The sequence below is a fragment of the Lygodium microphyllum genome, unplaced genomic scaffold (assembly GCF_053477565.2).
Source record: "Lygodium microphyllum isolate KBCC unplaced genomic scaffold, Lygodium_microphyllum_v1.1.10 scaffold_40, whole genome shotgun sequence".
NCBI classification, from domain to species: Eukaryota; Viridiplantae; Streptophyta; class Polypodiopsida; order Schizaeales; family Lygodiaceae; genus Lygodium; species Lygodium microphyllum.
Genome location: NW_028229523.1, coordinates 228,476 through 242,354, shown reverse-complemented (window position 1 = coordinate 242,354; position 13,879 = coordinate 228,476).

Here is a 13,879-nt window from a genome sequence, read left to right as displayed (position 1 = left end):
TTGGGTGCAAGCCATGAGTGATGAGATGCACTCTATTGAGCAGAATAACACTTGGAATCTTGTTGACTTGTCTTCTGGTAAAAAGGCCATTGACATGCGTTGGGTTTACAAGTTGAAAAGGAGATCTTATGGGTCTATTGACAAATGAGGCAAGGATGGCTGTGAAGAGAGATGCTCAGTAAAAGGGCATTGACTATGAGGAGACATTTGCTCCTACATCCAAGATGACCACCATTAGATGTGTGATTGCTATGATTGTACATTTCAGTTGGGATGTATTCATCTTGTGCGTGAATGGTACGTTCTGTATGGTACCATACGATTTTAAAAAAAGTGTTTATTGAATTTTTAACCGTTTTGAATTCTGTCCATTGGCGCTTTAAAAAAAATCTTGCCTCTTTTTTTTTTGGGCAGTTTGAACTTCTTTCACACTCCTCCTTCTTTCATCAATTATACTCTTCCCTCACCTCAGCCTCTATAAAAGAGCAGCCCGCTCCCCCCTATCTCACCATACAAATCACCCTACATCTTTAATCTTCTTCAAGTCTCCATCTTGTTCAATCACCCTACTCCTTCTCTCCCTCTCCCTTTCCCTCACCTCTGCCAAGTTCCTTTTATCACTATCCCTATCTCTCTCCCTATCCTTCTTTTTCTTCCTCTTCCTCTCCCTATCCCTTTCCCTCACATCCTCTTCCTCTTAACCCCCTCTCCCTCTCCCTCTCTCTTCCTCTCTCACTTTCAAGTTTCATTCATACGTATTACATCCTCTTCGTCTCCCTCTTCCTTTTTCAAATTCCTCTTCCTCTCCCTCTCCTCCTTTCTCCTCATTCTTTTCCATAATGCCTAGGCCTCTTTATGAAGCTTTTTGTCTCTACACCAGAAATCTTGAGAAGACCATTGGCAAGTCAAATTGTTACCGTTGGACTTGCAAGTTTTGTGGAAGGACGATGACAAGTAGTGTGACGAGACTCATCATCCATTTGACCAAAGTGGGTGGTCAATATGGTCCATGTTCTCAAATCTCTTAATCCGTGGTCTCGATGAAATGATGATGAAGTACTCTCCCCTCTTCAATCAAAGTGGTCATGTGTCATTAAGCATGGGAAAGGCTCAAGACGAGGTGGTCTCGTGACATGGAAGTGGATATTGAAACTCCTAATTCTAGTCCATGTGCCTCAACAGCCTTGGGTTGTGTCGCCATTGTCGGAAGAAAAAGGGCATATAGACAAGCTTCTCTACAAGAAGGTACAAGTGATATTTCGGGTCCTTTATCTTTCCCCAAAGAGAGGCAAAGGGATGCGGAGATAGAGATTGCACTCAATATCATTGAGTGCAATCTCCCATTCCATTTGCTTTGAGTAGGTAGGTGAAAAAGAATGGTTAAAGCTATTGCCATGGTTGGTCAATGCGAGGGGTGGTATGGCATTACTTACAACGACATGCCAACCAAGAAGCTCGATGAGGAGAGGGAGAGAATCAACAAATCTCTCGAGCCCATGCGTGTCAGATGGGTAAAGTATGGTTGCACCATACTTTCTGATGGATGGAGTGATACAAAGAAACGAGGTATCATCAACATCCTTGTTTTTCCACCTCTTGCCATCTTTTTCTCCAAGCCATGGATGTGGGGTAAAGAGGACGAAGAACAAGGGGGGACTTTCATATACACATATCCAACAAGCTATTATTGAGGCAATCTTAAAAGTCAAAATGTAAATTTCAGTTTATAGTTCATTATTCATTTTACATTTCAATCGCTATTTTTTAGAATCTTTCAATTTAGATTACTTAAAAGTTGTCATGAGTCATGAGCCACGACTCGTTTTTCTATCTCTCCTAAATCTAATTTCCATCTCTTATCTCATCATTCATGATTCACGAATCATGATTCATCTATCCCAATATCTCTTTCACTTCATCTATATCCTTAAAGTCGATTCTCATCTACATCTGTTTATCTTGTACCATGTAGATTCCTGTGGCCAACGTGATACAAGTGGTCATTGATAATGTCTCCAATTGTGGGAGGATGGGATGCTTGCTTGAAGTGGAGTTCCCATTCATTGTTTGGATCCCATGTGCCACCCATTGTATTGACCTTCTCATGAAAGACGTTGGGTCACTTGGTTAAGTGAAAAAGATTGTTGCGGATGCTTGGTGCAATGCAGATTCCTTCATGAAGAAGCTAAAGGTTGAGGAGTTGGATGAGATCTTGGTATGAGTAGATTTTGACACATAAAGAGAGAGAGATCAAAGAGGTAAAGTTTCTAGGAGATACTTGGTGAAGTTTTAGAATTACTTGCCAATGGATACTGAATAGATGGAAGAGATTTGGTATACCACTCTTGGTCATTGCAGCTTTACCTTAGTGCCTTTTAGTTGGAGCTGACTTTGGATTGGACTCAATCAGGTTTAGCATAGTAGTGGTCCAAAGTATTGGATGATGCTAAGGGGGAGGTAGCATTTCCACTCCTCTAATGATAGACAACTCATGTATGTATTGGCTCGCGGATGTATTCAGCATGCATCCAATTTATTGTTTGTTGACAGTATGTTTGCCATGAGACCACTATTCAATGTACTAGTCATTGCAGTTAATATGCGGATGGGTATAGTTTTTAATATGGCTCTAAAAATATATATTTGCGTCAATTTATGATCATCAAAGATTGATAATCAGCTATTGGTTTTGAGTGAATGATCATCAATAATCAATGGTATTTAGTTGGTTTTTACAGACAACAGAGTGTTATTGGGTGCCATTGATAGTTTAGCCATGGTTTATACTGAGTTTATGCTTTTTAATGATTGTTCGGTCAAAACACTTTTGGTTTAGGATTGATGGATGCATCCCATGTGGTTTTTAACAGCGGTTATGATTCATTTTTGGTCAGTTATGACTTAGTTATATTGGCTAGAAATCTCAGCATGAGTTTGACAATTGCATAGTATGAATAGTGGCGGCCGATGTTCTTTGACTATGATACCTATGCTTTTTCCATTCTGTATTTATTTCGTTTTGTCACCTTACACTACAATCAAGGGCAATTGCAAGGATTTCAAGGGGAAGGTTTGTCATGAGGATGTGGATTTTTAATGCTTAGCTTTGGCATTATTAAGTTGTGCACATGTGAAGTGCAAGTCAATTAAGTCATGGTGATGGCCTAAGTAACCCAAGTGAACAAAGGATGACATTGGCAAAGTTGTATAAAGTTAAGCGGGACAAGTATTTGTGGGTACTCTTGTCAGTTTGGGTCTTTGACGTTAATTGGGCCATTAAATGTCTGATGGTGACATTGTGCGGATAGGCATGAATGAATAAATTAATGTTAGTCCAAGGCCAATTAATAATGTTGGGACCATTAAATGTCCCATGGGGTTTATCACATTAATTGTGAATGGGCACTAGCTAGTTATTGGGCAAGAGTCAAATGGTTTATTAATTAATTTTCAGAATTCAAAGCTGAAAATTACAATTAGAAGGCTATTACTTGTCAAAATTAGCCATGGAAACTGAGAGTGAGCTGTTTGGGGCTGGCTGAGGGTCATTTGAGTGAGTTAGTGCATTATTGAGGTTGAGACAGAGAGAAGGAAGAGATTGGGAAAGTGCTGCCACAGGAGGAACCAGCAGGAGGCCATTTCCAGCCAGCCAGAGGGTCATCCTCAGCAGGCGACTGCCACAGAGGGTGATCAGCATCAGGTGATATCATTTTGGGGATGGTGACAGCCTTCTGGAGCCCTCCAGGATAGCAGGCAACAACATTTTCGCTGTCCCTGATCAGGATAGCAGCTGATTTGGACACATTCTGGCGATAGAATCAAGAAATTTCTTTCTCATCTTCCATCAATCCTTCAACAGTTCTTTGCCATTTCCAGCTTGGGTTGAAGGGCAATTGCTGAAATTGTTAGTGGAATGCTAGTTTACAGCAAAAATTGGGTTTTCACAACCATCTTGAGATTTGTGCCCAATTGCTGAAGACTCAAGTACTAAGGGTAGCACCTGAAGGCATTAGTTTGCAGCTGATCCGAGAGGTGCCCATTCCCAATTATTACTGTGGCCCACATGTGAGAGATTAGAAGACCCTATCCGAACCTAGATTGTTGTATAATCAAGGGGCAAATTGTGCCCAAACAGTGCTGGTCATTTATGACAGTCATTTGTATTGAAGATTGAAAGAGATCAGCCTATATCTAAGTGTACTTCAACCTTAAAGCAATACAAGATGTAGAAATACTGCAAGGGGCGCTAGTTGTTGGGGCCAATTGGGTGTTTGCTGCCCAAGTTTAATTGGTAAAGTGTGTATTTCTAGATTTGTGTATTTAATGCTTGTTGTAATTTGAGGTAAATTAGGTCATCACCACCCTTGCTGAGAGGGAAGGCTAGTTTTAACGACTGCTATCAATAGCAAAGCAATTGATTCCATCTGCTCGGAGACCATAAAATGCAACTGTTTCCCATTCAAAGTCGATTGTTCTCATGTAGATTCTCGGCTGGTTTTAGTGACTACTATCAATAGCAAAGCAATTGATTCCATTTGCTCAGAAACCATAAAATGCAACTGTTTCCCATTCAAAGTCGATCGTTCTCATGTAGATGGAGCATCTATAGGCCAAATGCACCCTTGTAGTTGTCGCCTTCAGCATTTGGAGCAGCTGGAAATGCAGCCTATTTTTGTTGTTGGTGTTTTTGTAAATACTTAAAGGAGGAAAAATGGCAAATTGATATAATTGACAAGACACTTTTGATGAGGAATGCAAAGATCGACGAAGCCCAAATCTTGATCATGAGGACCAACAAAAAATGTTGGGAAGGTGGTTGTGTGGACCATCACAATTGTGAGAAGTTCGAGTTGAAAAATTGAAAAATGTTTAATCTCTCTTTTTTTGTGAAGAATTTTGAATTGATGGATTGAAATATTTGCGTAAAGAAGTTTGAATTAATCCAGCCCCCCTTGTCTCTCTCTATCTCTCTCCATTTCTTAAAGAAGCTTGAATAAGTGAATTGAAACACTTACAAAGGGCCTTTTCGCCAACCAAGTGGACTCAAACATAGGTAGAGTCAACACATGGAGCCAAAAGGCTACAAAAACCACAGGGATACAGTGACAAGTGAAGGGAATGATGATCTAGGTACAACTGGAGTGATGTGGATGCTCATAGATACACATTACAAAAGGTCTTTTGGCCAACCAAGTGGACTCAAACATAGATAGAAACAACACATGGTGCCAAAACGCTACAAAAACCACAGGACTACAATGATAGAATCATAGGTGAAGGAAATGATGATGCAAGCGCAATCGGACTGATGTGGATGCTCACATTACCCTTCCCTTAGTAAAGAAGTTTGAATTCGTCTAGCCCCCTTGTCTTTTTTTTTTCCATTATAGGTAATTGTATCAATTACAAAAAAAAGTACAAGATTACAGGATTACAAGACGTAGGATGGTTGAAGGCCATCGTGCATAAACTTGCTTTACAAAAGATCAAATAACTAAAAGAGTACAAAAGTCACAGCAAAGAAGCAATATAGATTACTATATGCCCAGGAGCTAAATCCTCCCTAGGAAGAAGATCGGTATGCTGCACAAGATCTAAGTACTAGTGTAGAAGACCCTTGAGTTTGGTTATGTGTCCGTGGACGCTGGCGGCATAGTCAAAGACAAAAGCATTCCAGGCGATCCAATTATGCCAACAACTCCAAAATCTAAAAAAATGGAACAAGACCTTTATATTTGGTTGTACCGGGATGGGATATTTGGCCCTTGCAAAAACTCAATTTAAAGGGTGGAGTGATAGGCCAACAACCGCTTGCGAAATATCTATCAGAAGAGCCCAAATTTTCCTAGCCAAAGGGCAAGAAAATAAATCTATGATGCAAAGATTCCACATTGGTTGTATGAAACAAGTAGTTGCCATTTGAGATTTGGCCCTTAGAAAGGGTTGAAGCAAGGGGAAGCCTACCAATGATCACTCTCTAAAGAATGGCCTTGCATTTGAATGGGGTCTTGTTTAACCATCCTTCCATCATCATCATTTTCCACCAAGCCTTCAATTTATGCATGCTTCAAATCGCATTGGCTTGCTTGTCCTTAATCAAGAGATGATACACATGGTTAGTTGAAGCCTTTGGAAGACAAAGACAGCTAGCAAGATTGGGTGCCAAGGGCAATCCAAGTCAAGTGTAGGAAAAGGTTGCATAAGCTGCATCTAGCTTTTTATCCAGCCCCATAAGTCATGATATCCACAAGGAATCTGAAAAAGTCTCGGGGCTATATGGAAAAACATCAGTCTCCCACGGGTCATCAAAGTGGCATCCGCAATAGAGGATAAACCTAGATGTGCCATATGATTGAAATTGGGCATGTCCTCCTGTTTCCCATCCCAACAGAGTAGTTATGATATTGCCAATAATTCCAATTGAAAGGGCTTTGCCGCCAAAGATGCTCGCGGGCTTTTTGAAGAATGAGCCTCGAAGAAGAAACCAAATGATTCACCAAAATGGAGAAGGATGTGAGAAAGTGGGCATCAGAATTAAGAATGTGCCATCATGATGCTTGTATGTTGGTGTTACCATGTACAATACCTTAGTCTTCTAGAAAAAAACAAACTACAAAGACCCAAAGATGACGATTAATACACGTTGCTCTAAAGAGCGACCAATGAAGGGCCACCATATGGATCTGTACATCCAAAATTGCCCCACCATATAAAGAAATACCCTAACACAGAATCATAAACAGAAACCGTACGACAAAGCACAGACTGATAAAAGAACACAATTAGGGTTAGGGTAACTCAGAGACAATGAACTGAGTGAATGAATGAAGTGATATGACTACTGAATATATGATGCTCATGCAGCAAATACACTATGCAGTGAATGATTATTGTACCTCGAACTCCTGTATCTCAAGGATCAAGGCAGGGGTAATGAGTTGGAGAGTGTGTCGTATTCTGAATGGATCTCGAATCGCAGCAAGGCAGCCTCCGGATGTTGAACACTAGCAAATGCAGCAGTGAGAAGTTGGATCTGATGCAGACAGCAGTGAGGAGAGAGAAAGACTAAAAACGCAGGCAACAGATGAGAGAAAAACTAAAAACGCAGGTAGGACAGCCTGCAGGAGAGAGAAAGACTAAAAACACAGACTGCAAGAGAGAGAGAGAGAGAGAGAGAGACTAAAAACGCAGGTAGGACAGCCTGCAAGAGAGAGAGGGACTAAAAATGCAGACTGCAGGACTGTGATGGCGTAGGCAGTAGGTCTGCACAAGAACAACAGTCGCCTGGCTGGAATTAGCTCCAAACTGTGTGAAGAGGGCTGGAAATTAGGTGCCAACTAATGGAGACAGCAATGGACAGCTTTGGCTGAGATGTCCTCCGCGAAGGGGGTGTGGGCAGCAAGCTGAAACACCTGAAATTCGCAAAAACGAGATTAAGGGCTGAATGGAGGGCAGCATGTGTATTTATAGAAAGTTTAGGCCCTCCTAAGTGGGTTTGTGCTTATGGGACACAGAAACTCTCTAGGATCGTGTTTCTTTTAAATAAACAAGGTTTTTTCATTAATTAAGCATGTTTTGGGGCTGTTTAAGTAAAGCTAATGCATTTTTAGCTCAACACCCCCTCTCAGGCCCAACAATGGTGCTACGAGAATAGAGGCCAGCCAAGCCCTTTCTTGGTTTATCTTTTACCCCAAGGCGTCCCACCCCAAAGCAGCTAGAGCATCGGACAAAGGGTGTGCGTCGGTTGCCCAGTGGTCTACTAAGACTACAGAGGCAATGGTTATCTTACCAAGGGAGCCCAAATGATCACCCCAGAGAGGACAAGGCATTGGACAAAGGGTGCACGTCAGCTACCTAGTGGCCTACCAAGCCCTACAAAGGCGGATGGAATCAACTATGGAATTTTTTAGATTTGATAGATTAAGCATTAAGTGAGGGTTTCAAATCAAGTTTCGTCCTATTGAGTATCCGTGCCACAAACGGGAGAGTGATAAGGGATGGTTAGACCCAAGACCTTCACAAAACAAGCATACTATCCCTACCATTACTGGGTGTCGGTGACGAAGAAAATGGCTAAGGTGTGTGCATGGCAAATATGTTAAGCAAGCAAGACAAGCAAAGCAAGCAAGCAAGTTGGGAAAGACTGCCTTGGAGACTGCCTGACGTTTGCACCCACTTCACGTATGACTACCATTTGCAATGTCATTGCTTTGGCTGCTCATTATGATTGGCATGTGCATGGGTTGGATGTGAAGACTACTTTTTTGAATGGTGATCTTCACGAGGAGGTTTATGTCACTCAACCTATTGGCTTTGTTTAGAAAGGGTCAGAAAGCAAAGTGTGCTGTTTGCGTTAAGGCCCTCTATGGTTTAGAGTAGGCACCTAGGGCATGGTATGAGAAGATGCATGTATACTTGATTGCTCTTGGCTTTAGTAATTCACACACTGAGAGCACACTTTGTCCGCAAAGATGGGAATAGCCTCTTGATTCTCATTCTTTATGTGGACGATATGCTGTTGATTGGGTCTCACGAGACATATATTTCAGATTTAAAAGCTGAATTGCAGCATGCTTTTGATGTGATAGATCTTAGCCACGTGTACTGCTATCTTGGCATATAGTTTACTCAAGTTGAGGAAGGCATTATTTTGTAGCAATCTAAGTACATTGGGCAGCTTCTTGAGCGTTTTTAGATGCAAGACTGCAAGTCTATCTCAATTCTCGTTGAAAGAGGCGGCAGATTTACACTTGAGGATGCAAGAGAATCTTTTGACGCTTCTTTTTATCAATAGGCTGTTGGTTGTTTATTGTATTTGTGTAATACACGGCCAGATATTATGTTTTGGGGTCTCTCAGTTAGCACGTTTTATGCACAACCTTGGTACCATACATTGGCAAGCAGTTAAATGTGTCCTTTGTTATCTCAAAGGTACTCAAACATTGGGCCTTTCTATCCTAAAGACACTACTCTTTGGTTGCATGTATTTATAGAGAGTGATTGGGTTGGTTGTTTTGACGCGAGGGTATCCAGTAGTGGCAATTGTTTCATGCTTGGTTATTCATGCATTTCTTGGCTGAGCAAGAAGCAGTCTATAGTGGCCACATCCAGCTGTGAAGCTGAATATTGGCATTTAAAGCTACATTTGAATGTGTATGGCTTAGACGCCTTTGATCGATCTTAGTGTGGGGGACAGTAGTTACCCACTCCTATCTACACTGATAGTCAAAGTGCCATGGCAGTTGTAAGGAATCCAAATTTTCATACTTGCACTAAGCACATTGAGGTGCATTATCGTTATGTCAGAGAGAGGCTCCATGCAGGGGAGATTGACTTGGTTTATGTCCATACATAGGATAACTTGGTAGACATGTTTACAAAAGCTCTTTAGAGAGAAGTTTGAAGCCTTTAGCAAAGGTTCTCGTCTTGATACCATTTGGGGATTGATTTGCCTAGTCTCTATATACGTTCACATCATTCACTCAAGGGGGGTTTGTTACACTTGTCATGTTGCTCCTAAATTTTGGTGTGAATGCTCCCTTTTTACCTTTTAGCTGGAGAAGGGTTTTTTTCCCATGTGAACACCCGTCAATGGGTATGGTATTTAGTACCTTAGGGATTGTGCTTTCATTCATTCTCACATAGTGGATGTGACCTTCCAACACTCTTCTCAAAGGGTGTTCACTAGTTTAGTATGTGTGTGTGAGTATGCGCGTGTTGCTGAACCCTAACCTAACAGCTGCCATAGCTTCCTTTAGCAAAGGCCAGTACATAGCAGGACAAGCTTCCACTTCTACCTATACCAAGCACTTGTGTTGAAGTAGGCGTTGGATTTCAGCCAATGGTAGCCAAGGCACAGCCTAAACAATGCAGTGATTAAAAAACAAAGGCACTTTGGCTAAGAGATTATCATGAAGCGTGGTTGACTTCAACATTACTTCATAAAAGCCCCATGATCCCACAAAAAGCTTTCTTTGTATCCACAACAACTTCGAAAACATCATCCTGATATTGGACATGGAAGGTCTCACGGTTGTGTTGGACATAATCTCCCAGTAATGTATTAGCAAACTCTAGCAAGTGTTCCCAGTCTTAATCTTGCGATTCCTCAGTAGTAGATGTGACGTGTGCATAGAAGCGTGGCTCGTGATCATCTGGCAGAGGTTCCTCAAGATCTTCCATCAAAGGATTAGAGGCATGTTTCCTGTGTTTGACTGGCGGTTGCATATGAGGACTGGGTTGAACTTCGAAACAGTGGATTGCCATCTTGGTACACGGAACCATTTCTTTCCCCTCTTTAGCATCCGAATGGGGTCCCAAAGCCTCCATCGCCTGATCGATAAAAGCGGTGTTCAATTCAGACATGACTGCTGTAGCAGCATATTACACAGGTTATGTTCACCCTTTTGATCAAGAAGGTCTGCTCCAAATCATCTGATTCGATTTGCTCTACTCTCCTTTGCTCCTCTTCCCCGGTCCCTCTATCTCTCTCTATCTCTCCCCATTTTTTAAAGAAGCTTGGATAAATGAATTGAAGTCTGTAAAGGGCCTTTTGGCCAACCAAGTGGACTCAGAGGCAGCCGGACTGATGTGGATGTTCACACACATTACAAAGGGCCTTTCAGCTAACCAAGTAGACTCAAACACAAGTAGAAACAACACATGGATCCAAATGGCTACAAAAACCACAAGACTACAATGACAGGTGAAGGGAATGATGATGTAGGCACAAATGCACTAATGTGGCAGCAGAAAATGGAGTGTTGGATGACAGATGGAGGGTTTCTGTTGCAAAACACAGTTTGTTTGATGCCGAGCTGATGCCTAGATAGTAGGGCAGCCACCCTAGTTAGCAAATGTAGCAGTCTAGAGGGGCTGAATGAGGTTGCTAGCAGCTAGGAGTGATGGGCAGCAGCAATGGACAAGTCGGGAGAGGTTGATGATAATGTGGCAGCAGTTTGGACGGGCTGGATAGCCAACGGCCTTCTTCCGATGGCTGAAATCTGCATGTAGATGCGAGAAACCTGCACACAAGGATGGGGCTGAATGGTGGGCAGCTCGTCTCTTTATAGATGTGGAAGGATGCTCCCAAATTAGGGTTTTGCATGTGGGACACAGAAACCCCCTAGAGCCACTCGTTTTGATGGTACTTTTGGTAATTTGCATGTTTTGCGGCTGTTTTAAGGAACTAATCAGTATGGAATATAGGGCTTCAATGACAAAAGAAGGGAAGGATGATGCAGGCACAACCCATCAAGGTATACATCTATCATGCTTTCAACTTAGACACCTAATTTTCTATCTTACAATGCTTGATAAGACATTATTGGACGACATCCATTTGGTACAGAATCAGGATGCCACTATCTTTGTGTCAATGTGCATAAGTGTGTAAAATAGTGGGGTTCTTGTTGGAAAAGTATGGGCTTCCTAAAGTGGGGCTTAAATACTATCTCAATTACCCCTCTTGGTGACATTTTCCCAACCAAGTGAAGGTAGGGGGATAAGTATGAAAGTAAGTGAGGGAAAAAAGAAGCAGCTTCCTATCAATGCTGAAACTATGAAAATCCTCCAAGAAAGTAAGAGGATGATCTAGCCCCTTATGATGATGTAAATCTTGTGATTGCTGCAGACTCTGAACCAAGTAATACATTGTCCAAGTCATCCAAAGATAGCATGAGCTGGTAAATCTTGTAATCACTCCAGAACCTAAACCACGCAATACAACCTCCGAATTGTCCAAAATAAGCAGCCTAAGCAAAGATGATCACAGTCAGGAGAAACATCACATGATGCATGTGTTGTGAACAAACAGCATCACATTATGCATGTACTACGAATGAAACAATCTCCGCACAATTATGATGAACATCATCCTCAAGAAGTGCCTCTTAGGTGATTGCATATACCGAATCCAATGAACTATCACAAATCTCCTTAGTGTGGCTATTGGCAAAATCTACAACATCTAGAGCCTATTTTACACTGTTTAAAAAAAAAGATAAGTCACACATCCTCACTGCCCACGAAGGGGGTTGCCCTCCCAAATATTGGCTGAGAGAGTAGGTACAAGCCACACCAGCATGTTTCTTATGCATAGATGGGATAGCTTGCAAGCCGAATGAATAGGGAACTTAATTGCACTGGGACTAACCTCCTCGGTGATCCTACCAAGGATAACGACCACAACCAAGATTTTGAGTGAGCAAGAGCCTAGACTTTTACAAACACACTGTGAAAAAAGGTACCCAACTGGTGATGCACCTAGTGGGATGTCCAAGTGTTAACTGCAAGGCCATCATCTTTGGGATAAGACTACAATGAATACCTACCCCCCCCCCCCTCCAAACCTCTTCTGGTTGACAGAAATCCACACACGTAGTTGCAGGCTCAATTTGACTGTTAAGCAGCTATGACAATTGAACCAGGTCACTTAATAAAGCTGGAGTGACCAAATCTTGTCACATGCATACATGCAGGGGCCCACACAAATGGTGTCCTCATGAGTGGAGTCATCTACAATTGACTGTGGAAGGTTAGCATTTTTTCGCAAGCATTGAAATGAAACTTCCATCAAATCAATATATTATCTTGCTATTATGGGAGTGGTACTCGTCTACTAGGGGCTAGGACCTCCTTGATTACATTCACAGATCATGCGATATTAGACAATGCCTCTTTGAGATAAATTGTTTCTTGTCGGTTTGGTCAACATTGAGTGGAGAATGTTGGTTTGTCAAGGTACTTGTGTGTGTTTTCCTTGCACCATGTTTTTGGAACATCCTTTATGAGACAATTCTCCTTGACAATGTCATATGCTGCATATTGACTTAAAGAGAACATTGGTCACCTTAGTGTGCGAGTGCATATAGATGTGGGCCTTGTACCTTATCAGGTCTGCAACAGCATTGTTCTTGTGCTTTTGCCTTCATTTTTGAGCTGGAATATGCTCTTTTTTCCAACAATGTTCATTAGCTGTTATTGGTGCATGCGTCTAAAATGGATTGCTGTTTCTATAGGTCAAAGGCTAGTGACATTATGCAGAGTCTGTCATTTGAATGATTTTCCAGTTCAGCAATTGGTATGCTTATGTTTCTTTTAGCTGAGAATGGCACTCAATTTCCATTTTAGAAAGGACACTCGTCAGACATGCGATTGTACACTTGGAAGCACAGGCTGTGGGAACGTAATAACTTGGTTTCTGCTCATGGAGGGTGCTATATGAAAAGTGATGGTCTGATTTACCATGAAGAGGGTGCTCCATGAATCAGCTCAAATACAGGAAAGCCTACCAGCAATGATCGAGCTTGACCTCCTGTTTTATTTACCAACTTGACCTGTTTACTTAGCAAGCCTACTTTCACATATGAAGAGAATGGATAGGAAAGAAGAAACACGGTTTACTTGCTTGAACTACCCCTCCCTCTATAATACAGGAATAGAAGAATGAGATACTCATGAAGCTAGATGGTCCATGCCTTTACAAAACAAAGAAACCACTTTTTTAAAGGAGAATTTATTGCATCCTAAAGAAGTTTGTCAAAATTCAAAATCATGTGTTGCCATTTCAACATTTGTGCATCTGCAATGCATCAACTCAATGGACTCGAAAGGGCCCCCACAAAAAGGGATACAAAAATGAAGGAACCGAGATATCCAGGTCAAGGGTCACCTGATGACAAGCTGGCAGTTTTGTTAAGAAACATGGCCTCCTGAGAGAAATGACGGCAAAAATAAAGTGAGTGGGAGATGTCAATGACGGGCATGAGGAGGATTACTTTATTATCATGCTTTCTACGTTACAAGGAGTAGGTGGATGAACAAAGTTAGTGATTCGGGACTTGCCCCATTTTTCCAAGCTCGGAATCAAGGTCAGGGG